At 42.7% G+C, this 18,778-nt stretch overlaps 1 non-coding gene across 1 annotated transcript; it reads left to right on the forward strand.

Annotated features, from left to right (window-relative positions):
- Positions 1-107, forward strand: LOC117279128 (small nucleolar RNA R71). The gene has a single exon (XR_004509531.1). It is a non-coding gene; the product is annotated as a small nucleolar RNA R71 (small nucleolar RNA).
- The last annotated feature ends 18,671 nt before the right edge of the window (positions 108-18,778 follow it).

Genomic DNA, 18,778 nt, shown 5'->3' on the forward strand with positions numbered 1-18,778 from the left:
TGACAATGATGTGGGCAGTCTCTGAATAGCTTCTTGTATCTTTCCCAAGCTTAACAAAGAGTCTCGCCATCTCGTTGTTGCAACCCAAAAATCTGGCTCCTCAGCGACTTTGTCTTTTTAGTGGGAAAAAACTTGATTAAGAATTTCCTTGCTAGATCATCCCAATTGTGGATTGAGTTCGTGGGCCTTTTTGTAACCATTCCTTAGCTTCCCCTAGCAGTGAAAAGTGAAACAGTGTCAGCCTGACATAGTCCTTGGAAATATTCGGATAATTGTAAGCGTCTGTAATTTCCAGGAAGTTCTGAATGTGCCTCTGCGAGTCTTCATGAGATAGACCCACATATTGCCTAGTGGACTGAATCAGTTGTACCATGTACTATTTGAGTTCAAAGTGACCCTGATCTCAGGCTTCACAATTGCCTGAGTCATATTAGCAAGATTGGGCCTTGCAGCTTCTATCACCGGACGCCCTTCATTTACCTGCCATCTCTATTGGCTATGGTTGAACTACGATGTCCAACTCTCTTTCAATTCTAGTTCTAGCTTCAACTTCCCTCCTCACTCTATGAAGTGTTCGTTTGATCTCAGGATCAAGAGGAAGGATATTGTTTGCACTTCTACTCCTCCGCATTCAAGAGAGGAGCTTGCGTTATCACAAATAAAGCAAACTAAAATTTAAAACTTGAACAAATAACGAATAAAAGCATAACTTAGATAAATAATCAATAACTAAGTCCTCGGCAATGGCGCCAAAAACTTGTTGGTTCCCCAAGTCATGGCCGTCAAGTAATAAAGTGACTCAAAAATCGGATATCGAACCCAATGAGACTTGGATCAATTGTCAACTAAGCAAACTAAAATCAATTAATTGTTCAAGATATTTAAGAGTGATATTTTTCTATTAATCTACTATTGCGGAAATTAAACAAGCAACAACTAATTTATCAAGAATGCAAATGTGTATGTTGAGATTTTAATTCGTAGGAGGTGAAAATTCCAGGGTTGTGGTTGGTTTATCAATCCTATTAAGTTCAATAATCACACTCGTTAATCCAGATTATCTATGGTTGCTAATTAACTGGATCGTTTATATGAATAGCATATTCCCACAATACTACTCGTCTGCCCACAATATATCAATCCTATATTCCTATGGTATTGAGTCTATCATGAACGAATATAATACGGTATTCAATTAAGCAAGACTGTTAGGTATATTACTATCCTAACCGAGAAATCGTCCCTGAGCCACGGGTTCAGAAACAAGCTCTCTCTAATTCTACTCTAATCTAAATAAGGCTTTCCCCAAGCATAGCATAGATAGTAGGGTGAATTGGTAGCTACAACAATTCACAAGTTAAAACTAGAATTAAAGAAACAACCACAAGATTATAATCCGAATTAACGAAGATGTAATTAATAAACGTTAATAATCATGTCAACCACAACCCTAGAACTAGAGTGCTTAGCCACTCATGTTCATTAAAACAATTTTCCAAGTATGTTTGCATAAACAAATTACAAAGAAAAGATAAAGGAATGAAGAACTCGATGATTTTATCCTCCAAAAGTTGTTCCACGTGATGTTCTTGCCTCCGGTCGCAAAAACTCCTCTAAAAATGGTGTTTAATGACTATTTATATGTGTAGGGAAAAAGGCTAGATGAAATAACCAAGTCCAAAACCAAAAAGGAAACAAATTAGGCTTTAAAATCCGGAACACCCTCGCTACAAGCCTCGCGGCGCGAGGCAAAACGCGAGCTTCATCTCGCTGTAGCCCGTGCGACGCAAGCTCTGTCGTGCGCTTTAATCCTCGACTCGCCTGCTCTAACGCGAGCAAAGTAGCTCGCTACGCCTGCTGCTGTTTCGATTCAATTTTGTTGCCTAACATTTCCAATTCACATTTTTGTTTCTTTTTTCAATTGTTCTTTTTGTCTTCTTTTGATTTGTCTCTTTTTGTCTTCCTTTGTAATGTTAAACTTTAATCCTTATATATCCACTAATTAAATAATCATAACTCCATTCTTGTAGTGTATAAAATACACATAAAATCTCTACTTTGCTCCTAATTTCGTCTTCAACGTACCTACACATAAAATAAACTCAATTAAGCACAAATATAGTATAGTTTAGCATTAAAGCCCCAAAATGTAAGGTAAGTAATGTACTAAAAATATGAAATTATAGCCAAACATCAGAAATCACTCGGATAAATAGTCATTCGCGAAAGGGGATATCCTGTAATTATAATAAATCAATATACAATCTGTAACAAGAAACTGTTTGATTCTTAATGGTAAAATACTTGCACGATAGTTATATTAAATACAAATTGTCTTTATACGATTTAATTTATGTGCGTGCGTGCAACGAATTAAAAGGAACCGAACATGATCTTTTTTTTCATTATCAGTTTCATGTGATTTTTTCTAGATCAAGTGAATTTCAAATGGCTCAAACATGCATCACTTTTGATGTTCCCCATGACGTGAGTATCAAAATTGCACACTTAATGTTTGGTGTTATTATCACTTGCCACTAAGATTTTAGTGGAAAAGTTAAGTATAAGGATAATACGAAGATCCTAAAATTTACCCGGGCGGTATTAGTTTATAGATATTAATAATTTGTACATATTTAATAAATTTCTAACATAAATACAGTATTTATGTAACATGTACACTAGCTCGACCCCTGTAATTTAGGTGTGTAAGTGGCAAAAGAAGCCAAATTCTCATATGAATATGTGTAAAAGAAGAAAGGGGAAGAGACCTTTCAAAGTCAAGAATTTGTTACAATTTGTTAGAGACATATCCATGAGAAACATTAAATACACTTTCAAAGTCAAGAATTGAACCTAGGTAATACTGCCCACGAAGTTTCCTGAAACTTGTCAGGTAGATTGTTCCAAGATTGTTGGTCCAACATTACTGTCTGATCCATCCTCATTGCAGCCAATCTTTCCGTCATAGGCGCATTATCTAACATGGCATCCACAAGATCAGTAATGAAGCTAGTTTCACTTTCAGTAAATGTTTCCCCGTCAAAACATCCTCCTCGTTACCCCTCTTGTGTGTGCAGCTCAGGTTCAACAGAGGCTGGTCCCTCCAACTGCAGAATAGCATTCCCTTCAGATTCTAAATTTACCTCAGGTACTTCAATAGTGGTTGTTGGTAATATCAATTTGCTGGTTGAATAGAACAAGGTGTTGTGTCACATTCTCCTGTTGCAATTTCATTAGAATTTAGCATAGTAGTCGATTCAGGTACCAACGACATGGACATTGAAGATTCATACAACCGATCCCAACTTTCTAGGAATTGAGGCATAGTTGTTATTGTAGTCGATTCAGGTACCAATTGCACCTGATTGTTCCCCATACCATAACCCCTGCAACCAGTTAGTAGTTCATGAAAACTTGTAGCCTTGACTTCAGATTCCATAAATGCAATATTATGCTCCTCATTAACAGCAAAAGAACAACCTTCTTCTTCTTGATCTTGTGTCTGGATCTTCTCCAATAGTGTGTCACAACCCATATTTTCATCCGATCTAACCATTATTTCAGGCATATTAAATTCTTGCATCGCGTTCTCAAAGTCAACGATCATAGATTCTTTAAATTGAGAAAAAGTAGTTAGCCCCAACGACGAACCATTCTCTACACCAGTAGCCTCGTGACTTTGCACCTTAGATTCCTCCATTGGTTCTTCAACATAATAGATAGGAGTGATCATCTCAGTATATTCCTGATCCATCAAAGGCTTAACCAAATTTATCCCAACAGTTTCCACCATTAATGGTTCAACAGATTCTACTATTGCTTTCTCAACAAAATAGTCCTGATCCATCAATGGCTGATCAACATAATTATTTATATCAGAAATCACCTCAGTATCCACCTTCTCTTGTTCAGAACATGACTCCATAGTAGTTGTTGTTAAGTTAAGAATTTTAATAATGATCAATATCCATAAAGAAGTCTTGACTAATGTTATACAAGTGTGTGTATGCAGATTCTGTAAAATGGGAGATTCAAAGTGGAAGGGAAACACAACATATTGTGAGACAATTTGAGTGGAAATCACAACATAATAGGGACAATTTGAAGTGCTGCTCCTTTCCCCAATAAAGCATGGAATATGAAAGCACTCTCTGGATAAATTAATCCAGCCCATCAAATTTAAAGTTCTGCTTCTTGCATCAAAGCATCTCGACATGGAGGACTTCAAAGATTAAATCCAGCTCATCCCTCATAAAGGAATTAGAGGCACCTTTCTTGAATCATGGGAGACAATTTGAAGTGCTGCTCCTTTTTCCAGTAAAGCATGGAGCATGCAAGCACTCCCTGGATAAATTAATCCAACCCATCAAATTACTGGAACCATATTTCAAGAGGGATACACAACAAGAAGGCCACCGTACTTCAGTAGTCAATACTATAGCCATTAGAAAGAATGAATGAAGGTTTATGTTCAATCAATAGATTATCTAGCCTGGCTAGTTATTCAGAATGGACCTAGACCTATTCCGAACAACAGTGATGGAAGGAAGCTTGAAAAAGGGGCATACATATTTGACTACACAAGAGAGCAGTTAAATATTATGCAAACAAACGCTAGAGAAATCAACATGCTCTATTGTGTGATTAGTGAAGAAGAATATAAGAATATATCCACTTGTGAGACTGCTAAAGATATATGGGACAGATTAAAAAATATCCATGGAGACACTAACAAAGTTAAGGAAATCAAATCCAAATCAATTCTTGAAGAAACTGAAAACGGTGAAGATCGAGAAGACTTGGCACTGATACCCAGGACAAGAAAAAAGAAGAGTAGAAAGAAGCAAAATAAAAAATCTCAATCCATCCAGAATCATCACAAGAGCCACAAGAATGAGGTTCAACAAAAAGAGAATGTATGCTGCTACGAATATGGTAAATCTGGACATATAAAATTAAAATGTCCTAACTTCAAGAAGAAGAATCATAGAATCTCAACTTAGGTCCTGAGCATCCTCTCTCTCTTTGCCACTGAAAGGTGGCAGCTAGAGTCTCCCAAACCTCTCCAACCTACGTTGATCATCCTCAGGCATAGAAGGAACCACATAATCCTGTGCAACTACAACCGGCTGGGCTAGTGGTGCCTCCGATGTCTGAAGTCCCTGAACAACCTGCTCGGGTGTGCGAGCGACGGGAGTCTGAGTGTCTCCCCTGGCCTGAGAAGTGGTTGCGGCCGTCAAGATAGAAACCGCCTGAACAAGGCCAGTACACGCTGTCAGAATTTGGGCTAAGGCTTCCTGAAGGCCTGGAATCACAATAGGCACAGGTGATGCTTGAGCTGGTGCATCAACAACTGGAACCTGGTCCTGTCCTGGGACAACTGGTGGATCTGCAGGTACTACCCCAGCTGTTGTACGGGGCTGCATCTCTGCCACTACCATGGCCTCTACCGCGGCCCTAGCTGGTGGTACTGGTGGCTGGCCCTCCTGACCGGTAGTACGAGTCCTCACCATCTGTGAGAGAATGAAACAACAGATGTTTAGTTACTAGAATCAAAAGATTCGCACGACAAGAATTCAAGAATGCAGAATCTTCTTACAGGATCTGTAGCCTCTCAAAGATAAGTACATACGTCTTTGTACCGACCCGCAAGACTCTACTAAACCTGCCCATGACTCGTGAGACCTATGTAACTTAGGCTCTGATACCAATCTGTCACGACCCAAACTAACCCCTATCATGATGGCTCCTATCGTGGAACTAGGAAAGACGAATCATTTCAAAAACAAACCGATATTTTTATTTCAAAGATAAGTTTAAATGTTATTCAACATAAAAACCTTCGTAAAGGAGTTCAAATCAAAATAAAAATACGGAAAAGAAAAGCCCGACATCGGGGTGTCACTAGTCATGAGCATCTACTACCATTTGTCTGACAATATCAAAACTAACATAGTCTGGAAACTAGCTAAATACAACTAAAGGAAGATAAGAGTGAGAAGAGCAGGGACTGCGGTCGCCAAGCAGCAATCTTGCTATCACCGAGAAAATCTGCAACCAGAATAATCAAGAACCGCTGCCATGACCAGCTATACCTAGATCTTCACACAAGGTGTAGGGAGTACCGTGAGTACTCCAACTCAGTAAGTAACAACAATAAATAAAGATTGAGCAGTAATGACGATCAATAAAGAATATCAAGTTCATATCACAAAAATTCAGTAAAGTAGATCATGCTTTAAAAATTAGTGTTTGAATCAAATCATCTCGTTTAAACCCGGTTCGAGTAAAAATCATTTAAAGATATTTTTCAACAGTTTTTCAAACAAAGGCTCAATGCAAAGGTGAGAACAAATGATGAAATCATAAACAGCCCCTCGGGAAAACCTCACAGTCACTTATGCCACTCGGGCATAATTGACAATCACTCTTACCACTCGGGCATACCTCACCATCACTCTTGCCACTCGAGCATACCTCACAATCACGCATGCCTCATAGTCACTGAGCACTCGGTACTCGGCACTCGCACTCAGTAGGTACCTGCGCTCACTGGGGGTATGTACAGACTACGGAGGGGCTCCTTCAGTCCAAGCACTATATCAAGCCAAATCATGGCATAAATCACTCAGGCCCTTGGCCTATATCAAACATGTTGCGGCATGCAGCCCGATCCCATAAATATCCTTACAAATCAGGCCCTCAACCTCACTCATTCATAAACCTCTCAAGCCACTCGGGAATTTCTGTAAAAAAATAAATAAGGCACTCAACCAAAACAACATTTATATACATCAAAATAGACTCATAAAACTGAGTTATGCAGTAAACAAGTATAACCACGACTAAGTATAGATTTTCAATCGAAAAAAGTGAGAGGATAGTAAGAAAAGGCCCCTAAGGGTCAAACTAGCACTGGCACAAGGTCCAAATATGGCATTCAGCCCAATTTACAGAAACTCTTTTTAAAATATATACGTATCATATAATTTCCCCAACAGTGCACGCCCACACGCCCGTGACTAGGATGTGCGTCACCTCAAAATAGTAAAATCACAGAAAAATCCGGGGTTTCATACCCTTAGGACTAGATTTACAATTGTTACTTACCACAAACCGGTCAAATCTTTACCCTGCAATGCACTTGCCTCTGGACTCGGCCTCCAAATGCTCTGAGTCTTTTCATAATCAGTACAATACCATCAATACGCACTAATGGAATCCACATGAATTCCCCTGGGTCCACATCTCGAAATCCGATAAAATTTATAAAACTAGAAAGTCCATTCACTCACGAGTCTAACCATAAAAAATTTATCAAAATCCGACATCGTTTTACTCGCACCTGCGCGTGGCGCGCCGCATCTGCGAAGCCAGCCTTCTTCCTTCGTTCTGCATCTGCGCCCCAGGTCATGCACATGCGGGCTCGCAGATGCCATAGCCTTCTCACACCTGCACATCCTGCCTAGCCCAGCATTGTCCGCACCTGTGAACCCCATGCGCACCAGCGGCCTTGCACTTGCGACTCTTCCTTCCGCAGGTGCAGAAATAGCAGAAGCAGCTGCTTCAGCTGCATTTTCCAACTTCGACAAATCTGTTAACCACTCAGAATCACCCCGAGGCCCTCGGGACCACAACCAAAAATACCAACAAGTCATATATCAACATACAAACTTAGTCTAACCTTCGAATCACTCAAAACTACATCCAAAAACCAAAATACCCTCGGATTCAAGCCTAAAAACTTCTAAATTAATGACACACGTCACAAATGACACTACAAACCTACTCCAACTTCTGGAATTCCATTCCGACCCCGATATCAAATTTTTCACTGTCGATCGAAAATCGCCAATTCAAGCCTAATTCTACCACGAAACTCCAAATTTCATTCCGGACGTGCTCCTAAATCCAAAATCACCTTACGGAGCTAACGGAACTATCAGAATTAAATTCCGAGATTGTTTACACATAAGTCAACATCTAGTTGACTTTTCCAACTTAAGGTTCTAAATAAGAAACTAAGTGTCTCATTCCACTCCGAAACCACTACGGACCCGAACCAACTAACCCGGTATATCATAATATAACTTAAGAGCATAAAGGAAATAGAAATGGGAGAAACGAGGCTATAACTCCCGAAACTACCGGTCAACCAGATGTTTACATATGTGTAAACGACCTCGGATTTGAATTCTGATGGTTCCATTAGCTCTGTTAGGTGATTTTGGACTTAGTAGCACGTCCTGAATGTGATTCGGAGGTCCGTAGTAGAATTAAGCTTGAATTGGCGAAATTGAAAATTTGGCGATTTTTGGTCCGCAATGAAAATTTTGATATCGGGTTGGAATGGAATTCCGTAAGTTTGAGTCGGTTCGTAGTGTCATTTGTGACGTGTGTGTAAACTTTGAGGTCATTCGGATGTGGTTTGGTTGGTTTCGACATCGGTTGTCGAATTTGGAAGTTCTAGAAGTTCTTAGGCTTGAATCCGAGGGTAAATTGGTGTTTCGATGTTGTTTTGAGTTATTTGAAGGTTCGACTAAGTTTGTATGTTAATATATGACTTGTTGGTATTTTTGGTTGAGGTCCCGAGGGCCTCGGGGTGATTCCGGGTGGTTAACGGATTTGTCAAATTTGGAAAATGCAACTAAAGCTGCTTCTATTGTTATTTCCGCACCTACGGAAGGGGGAGTCGTGGGTGTGAGGTCGCTGGTGCACATGTGAAGTTCGCAGGTGCAGGCAGTGCAGGGCTAGGTAGGATGCACAGGTGCGAGAAGTCTATCGCATATGCAAAGCCGCAGATGCGAGACTTGGTGAGCAGATGCGGAAGGGAAGAAGATGGATGGCTTTGCATATGTGGAGTGTCACGCAGAGGTGCGCAAGCACAGGTGCAACAGGTTAGTCGCAGATTTGGAACCTGGGCTCATAAGTGCACCTGCGATGGATATTTTTCTAGGTGCGGTTGCGCAGAAGCGAGAAATGGTCAGCAGGTGCGAAAAGCCTGGGCAGAGACGATAAATAGAACATATCGCGAATTTGGTTCATTTCCACCATTTTCAAGTCGGTTTTTTGAGCTTTTTGAGTGATTTTTGGAGGTATCAGTGAGGTAACTTGCTTGAGCCCTAATACTCATATATATGGTGATTTCTCGTTGTTTAATCATGTAATTAGTGAAAGGGAGGGGTTAGGGTTTGGGATTTTGAAGAGTTTAATTTAAGGATTTGAGGGACCAAACGATGTCGGATTTGGATAAATTTTGTATGTACAGACTCATGATTGAATGGGCTATCTAGTTTTGTAAATGTTGTCATATTTCGAGACGTGGCCCTAGGGGCCGAGATTTTTAGTCTAATTTGGTATTTTGCATGTGGAATTTATCCATTTAGCCTATATTGATCGTATTGTATTGCTTGTGGCTAGATTCGGGATGTTTGGAGGCCGATTTGAGAGGCAAGGGTATCACAGAGTAGGATTTTGATTGGTTTGAGGTAAGTGACAGTTTTAAATCTGGTCTTGAGGGTACGAAACCCCAAGAAATTTATATGATGTCGATATTTAGAGGGGACGCACACGTTAGGTGATGGATGTGTGAGAGGGCACCGAGCGGGATAGAGACTTGGTCAGTCTCGGTAGACTGTAAAGTCAAATACACCTTTGTTATTACTGGTTCACTCTTGCTTTCAATTTATTGATTGTCTTACATGTTAGAAACCATGCTTAGGTTGTGTGAAAACCTGTTGGGGCCCGTAGTGGTCGTGTGCTTGTTACATTGACTGTTAAATTGTTGTCTTGTACTCGGTCCTTGTTTGCTTATGTATTTTGTTCCGGTTCTCTCCCATGATTTGATTTGTACTTGTTATAATCCTTGTTTCGGCTATTGTTTTGATAATTGTGAAGCTGGAAAGGCTAGTGACTGATTCAGGGCTGAGTGCCGGGTTGAGAGCTGTGTGAGATATGTTGGGTCGAGTTGCGCATCGTAGTTAATGCTGGATCAGATTGCATACCGCAACAAGCCTTCGGGCCATGATATTGGATGGGGCTGCACGCCACAGTAGTGCTTCGATCGGGATGCACGCCGCAATAATATATGGATCAGGCTGCACACCGCAGAAGTATTGGGTCGGGCTGCACACCGCAGAAATATAGCGCTTGGGCTGTAGGAACCCCTACGAAGTCTGTGCATACCCCCAGTGAGCGCAGGTACCTTGAGTGTGAGTATTGAGACTGATAGTCGAGCGATTGAGTTATCGCGATAGATGAGTGATAGTAGCCCTTGAGAGGCTGTATTTTGTTTTTATTTATTGACGCACTTTGTTTCTAGTCATTTCTGTTGTGATGTTTTGGAGGACTTATACTGTGTCGCATGATCTTAAAATGTTTGATTTTGAAACACTAGTTTGAAAGCATGCCTAAATTCCTTTGCTGAAATTCCTGAAAAGAATTGTATTATATGTAGCTCAGTTTTGTTTTTCTCAGTTCCTTATTTATTTCTGTTACTTGCTGAGGTGGTTGTACTCATGCTACACCCTGTGCTTTATGTGCAGATCCAGGTGTGTTTGATCATGAAGGTCGTTGTGTTAGAGCACGATCGAGTATCGGAGACTACGAGGTAGATGTCGGCGTCCGCAGGACCTTGACTCTCCTTCCATATTCTTTTCTGTCTTGTACTGATATTTAGACACTAGTTGCCTTAGCTTGATTATCTAGATGCTCATGACTTAGTGACACCCCGATGTCGGGCTTTTGTTTTCTTTTCCGCACTTTTGTTTTGGTTTGAACTGTTTTACAAAGGTTTTTATGCTAAATAGCCTTGAAATTATCTTTGAAATAAAAATATCGGTTTATTTTGGAATGAGTCGGCTTGCCTAGTTCCACGATAGGTTAGGATTTTGGGTCTTGACAGATTGGTATTAGAGCCTAGGTTACATAGGTCTCACGAGTCATGAGCGGGTTTAGTAGAGTCTTGCTTATCGATATGGAGACGTCTGTACTTATCTTTGAGAGGCTACAGAACCTTTAGGAAAATTCCATAGTCTTCAATTATTGTCGTGCGAATCTATTGATTCTAGTAACTAAAAATTTATTGTTTCATTCTCTCACAGATGGTGAGGACTCGAATTATTGGTCGGGAGGGACAGCCACCAGTACCACCAGCCAAGGCCGCGAGAGGTTGAGGCCGCGGTATATGTCGTGGTAGGGGCAGAGGTGCAGCCCGTACCACAGTTGGGGCAGTAGCTATAGATGCACCAGTTGTCCCATAGAAGGACCAGATTCCAGTTGTCGATGCACCAGCTCAGGAACTACTTGTTCCTATTATGATTCATGGCTTTTAGGAGGCCCTAGCTCAGATTATGATAGCGTGTACTGGCCCTGCTCAGGCGGTCTCTATCTCGACGGCCGCAGCCACTTCTCAGGCCGGGGGAGGCATAGGCACTCAGACACTCATCGCTCGCGCACCCGAGCAGCTTGTTCAGGGACTCCAGACACCGGGGGCACCACCAGCCCAGCCGGTTGCAGCTATTCAGGATTATGTGGTTCCTATTGTGCCTGAGGGTGATCAGAATAGGTTGGAGAGGTTTGGGATACTCCAGCCACCACTTTTCAGTGGCATAGAGAGAGAGGATGCTCAGGACCTTTTGGACATATCCGTACTTCTGGTATTCTGGAGACTGATGGTGTCGCATTCACTACTTTTCAGTTTTCTGGGGCTGCACTCAGATGGTGGGAGACTTACGAGAGGTGTAGGCCTATTGGCGCAAGACCCCTTACTTGGCAGCAGTTCTCTGTGGTCTTTTTGGAGAAGTTTGTGCCTCGAAGTATGTTTGTGACATAGTATGAGATGCGGTTCTCGAAGTTGGCCCGTCATGCTATATGGTTAGTTCCCACAGAAAAAGAGAGGATCATGAGGTTTATTGATGGTCTCACTAATCAACTACAGTTGCTCATGACCAGAGAGAGGGTTTCAGGTGCTACCTTTGATGAGGTTGTCGACGTTGCTCGGCAGATTGAGATGGTTCGCGGGCAGGAGAGGGTTGTGAGAGAGGCCAAGAGGCCCCGTGGTCAGGGTGGATTCCACGATGCACCTTTAGGGGGTCAGTTCCAGCACGGTAGAGGTTATCATTTTAGACAGGCTCAGCCAGCTCGGGCATTTCACTGTGGTGCATCATCTGGCCATGGTTCTCACAGTCATCAGCATGGCCATTCATCATCCGGTGCACTATCAGTGCACAGTTCTTCGCGTGCTCCATCGGGTCAGATTTCGTCTATGCCGGGTCTTTCTGCTAGTCATCCCGATTCTCGGGGCTATCTTCAATCCCCCAGAACCAGCATCGGGGTGTTACTATAAGTGTAGAGAGTTTGGTCACCTGAGGAGAGAGTATCCCCATCTAGTGGGAGGTTCCGCTCCACAGAGGAGTCAGTCAACTAGGGGTCGCCCTAGAGGGGGAGGCAGATCAGGGGGTGGCCAGGCCCGTTTCTATGCTCTCCCTGCCAGACCAGATGCTATTGCCTCGGATGCTGCGATTACAGGTCAGTTTGCCACAGAGATGCTTCTGTATTATTTGACCCCTGGTTCCACTTATTCATATTTTTCCTCGTATTTTGCCCATTTTTTGGTTATGCCCTATGAGTCTTTAGTTCATATGTTCATGTATCTACTCTTGTAGGCGATACTATTGCTGTGAACCGCGTATATTTGTCATATGTGGTGACTATTGGGGGCCTGGAGACCCAAGTGGATCTTTTGCTTCTCAGTATGGTTGACTTTGATGTGATATTGGGTATGGATTGGTTATCTCCATGTCATGTTATTCTAGATTGTCACGCTAAGACGGTGACGTTGGCTATGCCGGGATTTCTGAGAGTTGAGTGGAGCGGTTCTATAGACTATGTACCTAGTAGGGTGATTACATACTTGAAGGCTCAGCGTATGGTTGAGAAGGGTTGTCTATCCTATTTGACTTTTGTGAGGGATGTTAGTGAAGAGACTCCTACCATTGATTCTGTTCTCGTGGTGCATGATTTTTTGGATATGTTTCCTGGAGACCTACCGGGCATGCCGCCTGATAGGGATATTGACTTTGGTATTGATTTGGTGCCAGGCACTCAGCCCATTTCTATTCCACCGTATCGTATGGAACCGACAGAGTTGAAAGATTTGAAGGAACAACTTCAGGAACTCCTTGATAAGGGGTTTATTCTTCCTAGTGTGTCACCTTGGGGTGCACCGGTTCGATTGGTAATGAAGAGGGATGGTTCCATGAGGATGTGCATTGATTACAGGGAGTTGAACAAAGTCACAGTAAAGTACAAGTATCCTTTGCCTCGTATTGATGATTTATTTGACAAGCTTCATGGAGAAAGGGTGTTCTCCAAGATTGAGTTGAGGTCCGGTTATCACCAGCTAAAGATTCGGTATTCGAATATTCATAAGACGGCTTTCAGGACCCAATATGGCCATTATGAGTTCTTGGTGATGTCTTTTGGTCTAACCAATGCCCCATAAGTGTTCATGAATCTGATGAACAGTGTATTCCAGCCCTATTTGGACTCATTTGTTATTGTATTCATTGATGACATCCTGGTATACTCTCGTCGCCAGGAGGAGCATGCTCAGCACTTAAGGATTGTATTACAGAGATTGAGGGAGGAGAAGCTTTATGCAAAATTCTCCAAGTGTGAGTTCTAGCTCGGTTCAGTAGCATTCTTGGGGCACGTGGTGTCCGTAAGGGTATTCAGGTTGATTCAAAGAAGATAGAGGCGGTTTAGAGTTGGCCCAAACCGTCCTAAGCTACAGAGATATGGAGCTTTCTCGGTTAGGTTAGTTATTACCATCGGTTCGTTCAGGGTTTCTCGTCTATTGCATCGCCCTTGACCAAATTGACCCAAAAGGGTGCTCCATTCAGGTGGTCGGATGAGTGGGAGGTGAGATTTCAGAAGCTCAATATTGCTTTGACCTTAGCTCTAGTGTTAGTTCTGCCATAAGCTTCAGGTTCTTACACCATGTATTGTGATGCCTCGAGGGTAGGTATTGGTTGTGTTCTGATGCAGGAAGGTAGGGTGATTGCCTATGCCTCGCTCCAATTAAAGACCCATGAGAAGAACTATCTTGTGCATGATCTTGAGTTAGCATCCATTGTGCACGCCTTGAAGATTTGGCATCATTATTTATATGGGGTTCATTGTGAGATCTATACTGATCATCGGAGTTTGCAATACCTGTTGAAGCAGAAGGATCTTAACTTGCATCAGCGGAGATGGTTAGAGCTACTTAAGGACTACGATATCACTATCTTGTACCATCCGGGGAAGGCTAATGTGGTGGCCGATGATTTGAGTCGCCGAGTGGAGGGTTTGGGGAGTTTAGCATATCTCCCAGCAGCAGAGAGACCCTTGGCATTGGATGTTCAGTCCTTAGCGGGCCAGCTTGTCATATTGGAAATTTCGGAGTCGAGTCGGGTATTGGCTTGTGTGGTCTCCAGGTCTTCTCTTTATGATCGTATCAGGGAGCGTCATTATGATGACCCCCACCTGCTTGTTCTTCAGGACAGGGTTCAGCGAGGTGATGCAAGGGATGTGACCATTGGTGATGACGGCGTGTTGAGGATGCAGGGCCGTATATGTGTGCCTAATGTAGATGGGCTCAGGGAGTTTATTCTTGAGGAGGCCCACAGCTCGTGGTATTCCATCCATCCGGGTGTTGCGAAGATGTACCAGGATTTGAGTCAGCACTATTGGTGGAGGCGGATGAAAAATAATATAGTTGGGTTTGTAGCTTAGTGTCTCAGCTGTCAGCAGGTGAAGTATGAGCATCAGAGACCGGGTGGCTTGCTTCAGAAGTTAGACATCCCAGAGTGAAAGTGGGAGTAGATCACCATGGCCTTCGTAGTTGGGCTTCCACGGACTTCGAGGAAGTTCGATGCTATTTGGGTTATTGTGGATCGGCTGACCAAGTCCGAGCACTTCATTCCAGTTGGTACTACTTATACTTCAGAGCGGTTGGCTGAGATTTATAGTCGAAAGATTGTTCTCCTGCATGGTGTTCCAATTTCCATCATTTCAGAGAGAGGTACTTAGTCCACATCGCAGTTTTGGAGGGTCGTGCAGCTAGAGTTGGGTACTCGGGTTGAGTTGAGCATAACTTTTCACCTTCATATGGATGCGCAGTCCGAGCACACTATTAAGATATTAGAGGACATGTTACGTGGTTGTGTCATTGACTTTGGGGGTACATGGGACAAGTTTCTGCCATTCGCGGAGTTTGCATATAACAACAATTGTCAGTCGAGTATTCAGATGGCTCCGTATGAGGCTTTATATGGGAAGTGTAGATCTTTTGTTGGATGGTTTGAGCCAGGTGAGGCTAGGCTCTTAGGTACAGATTTGGTCCAGGATGCATTATTTTAGGTGAAGTTGATTCAGGAGCGGCTTCGCACGGCGCAGTCTAGGCAGAAGAGCTACACGGACAGGAAGGTCTGTGATGTGTCTTTTATGGTCGGGGAAAAGGTTTTGCTAAAGGTATCACCCATGAAGGGTGTTATGATGTTTGGAAAGAGGGGCAAGTTGAGCCTCCGGTTCATTGGGCCTTTTGAGGTGCTTTAGAGGATAGGGGAGGTGGAGTATAAGCTTGCCTTGCCACCTAGCTTGTCGAGTGTGCACCCAGTATTTCATGTTTCCATGCTCTGGAAGTATATCGGTGATCTGTCCTATGTTTTGGATTTTAGCACGGTTCAGTTGGAGGGCGATATGACTTATGATGTGGAGCCGGTGGCCATTTTGGATCGGCAGATTCGAAGGTTGAGGTCAAAGGACATAGCTTCAGTGAAGGTGCAGTGGAGAGGGCAGCCTGTTGAGGAGGCCACCTGGGAGACCGGGCCGGAGATGCGGAGAGATATCCACGCCTATTTGAAACTCCAGGTATGTTTCTAGACCCGTTCGAGGAGGACTGGTTGTTTAAGAGGGAGATGATGTAATGACCCGGCCGGTCATTTAGAGAGTTATAGCCCAGTTTCCACTATTTCTTCTACTTTTTTGCTTTTCAACTATATTATGATGTATCGGGTTAGTTGGTTCGAGTCCGGAGTGGTTTCGGAGTGGATTGAGACACATAGTCTTTAAAGTAGAAGCTTAAGTTGGAAAGGTCAACCAAATGTTGACCTATCTATAAACGACCTCGGATTTGAATTCTTATGGTTCCATTAGCTCCATTAGGTGACCTATGTAGAATTAGGTTTGAATTGGCGAAATAGAAAATTTGATGATTTTTGGTCGGCAGTTCAAAATTTGATATCGGGGTCAGAATGGAATTTCGGAAGTTGGAGTAGGTTCCTAGTGTCATTTGTGACGTGTGTGCAACATTTGATGTCATTCGAACTAGGTTTGGTTGGTTTCGACATCGGTTGTCGAATTTGGAAGATCTAAAAGTTCTTACGCTTGAATCCGAGGGTAAATTGGTGTTTCAATATTGTTTTGAGTGATTCGAAGGTTCAGCTAAGTTTGTATGTTGATATATGACTTGTTTGTATTTTTGGTCGAGGTACCGAGGGCCTCTGGGTGATTCCGGGTGGTTAACGGATTTGTCAAAGTGGGAAAATGCAGCTGAAGCTGCAGCTATTGTTATTTTCACACCTACGGAAGGGGGAGTCACAGGTGCGAGGTTGCTGGTGCGCATGGGGAGTTCGCAGGTGCGAATAGTGCTGGGCTAGGTAGGATGTGCAAGTGCAAGAAGTCTATCGTATCTGCGAGCCCGCATGTGCGATACTTGGGGCGCAGATGCGGAAGGGAGGAAGATGGCTGGCTTCGCAGATGCGGAGTGTCAAGCGCAGGTGCGATAGGTTGGCCGCAAATGTGGAACCTGGGGTCATAAGTGAGTTCCGCACCTGCGATGGATTTTCCCGCAGGTGCAGTTATGCAGCAGCGAGAAATGATCCGCATGTGCGAAAAGCTTGGGCAGAAACCATAAATAGAACACTTCGCGAATTTGGTTCATTTCCACCATTTTCAAGTCGGTGTTTTGGAGCTTTTAGAGTGATTTGTGAATGGTGATTGAAGGGCTATCAGTGAGGTAGGTTTCTTGAGCCCTAATACCCGTATACATGGTGATTTCCCGTTGTTTAATCATGTAACTAGTGAAAATGAGGGTTTAGGGCTTGGGATTTTGAAGAGTTTAATTTAAGGATTTGAGGGACCAAATGATGTCGGATTTGGATAACTTTTGTATGTACGGACTCGTGAGTGAATGGGCTATCTAGTTTTGTACATTTTTTCATATTTCGAGATATGGACCCCGGGGCCGGGTTTGAGCCAATTTCGGATTTTTGAGTCTAATTTGTTATTTTTCTTGTGGAATTGATTCCTTTAGCCTATATTAATCGTATTGTATTGCTTGTGGCTAGATTCGGGAGGTTTGGAGGACGATTTGATAGGCAAGGGCATCGCGGAGTAGTATTTTGATTGGTTTAAGGTAAGTGACAGTTTTAAATCTGGTCTTGAGGGTACGAAACTCCGAGAAATTTATATGATGTCAATATTTAGAGGTGACGCACACGTTAGGTGATGGACGTATGAGCGGGCACCGAGTGGGATAGAGACTTGGTCCGTCCCGGTAGACTGTAAAGTGAAATACACCTTTGTTATTACCTGTTCACTCTTGCTTTCGAATTATTGATTGTCTTACATGTTAGAAACCATGCTTAGGTTATATGGAAACTTGTTAGGGGCCGTAGTGGTCGTGAGCTTGTTGCATTGACTGTTAAATTGTTGTCTTGTACTCAGTCCTTATTTGCTTATGAATTTTGTTCCGGTTCTCTCCCATGATTTGATTTGTACTTGTTATAGTCCTTGTTTGGGCTATTGTTGTGATAATTGTGATGCTGGAAAGGCTAGTGACTGATATAGGGTCTGAGTGCCGGGTTGAGAGCTGCGTGAGATATGTTGGGTCGGGCTGTGCGCTGAAGTAAATGTTGGATCAGGTTGCACGTTACAACAAGCCTTCAGACCATAATATTGGATCGGGTTGCACACCGCAGCAGTGCTTGGATCGGGCTTCACGCCATAGTAATATATAGATCGGGCTGCACACCGCAGCAGTAGGAGCCCCTCCGGCGTCTGTACACATCCCCAATGAGCGCAGGTTCCTTGAGTGTGAGTATTGAGGCTAAGAGTCGAGCGATTGAGCTGTCAAGATAGATGAGTGACAGTAGCCCCTGAGAGGCTGTATTTTGTTTTTATTTATTGTTGCACTTTGTTGGTAGTCATTTCAATTGTGATGTTTTGGAGGACTTACACTGTGTCGCATGAGTTTAAAACGTTTGATTTTGAAACACCAGTTTGAAAGCATGCCTAAATTCCTTTGCTGAAATTCCAGAAATTAATTGTATTATGTGTAGCTCGGTTTTTTTTCTCAGTTCCTTTTTAATTTCTATTACTTGCTGAGGTGGTTGTACTCATGTTACACCCTGCACTTTATGTGCAGATCCCGGTGTGTTTGATCACGGAAGTCGTTGAGTTCGAGCTCGATCGAGTATCGGATACTACGAGGTAGTTGTCGACGTACGCAGTACCTTGACTATCCTTCTATATTCTTTTCTGTCTTGTACTGATATTTAGACATTGGTTGCCTTAGCTTGATTATCTAGATTCTCATGACTTAGTGACACCCCGATGTCGGGATTTTGTTTTCTTTTCCGCACTTTTGGTTTGGTTTGAACTCTTTTACGAAGGTTTTTATGTTAAATAGCCTTGTTACTTGAATTATTATGTATAAATTTGTAAAATA

This window comes from Nicotiana tomentosiformis, chromosome 6 (genome assembly GCF_000390325.3).
Source record: "Nicotiana tomentosiformis chromosome 6, ASM39032v3, whole genome shotgun sequence".
NCBI lineage: Eukaryota > Viridiplantae > Streptophyta > Magnoliopsida > Solanales > Solanaceae > Nicotiana > Nicotiana tomentosiformis.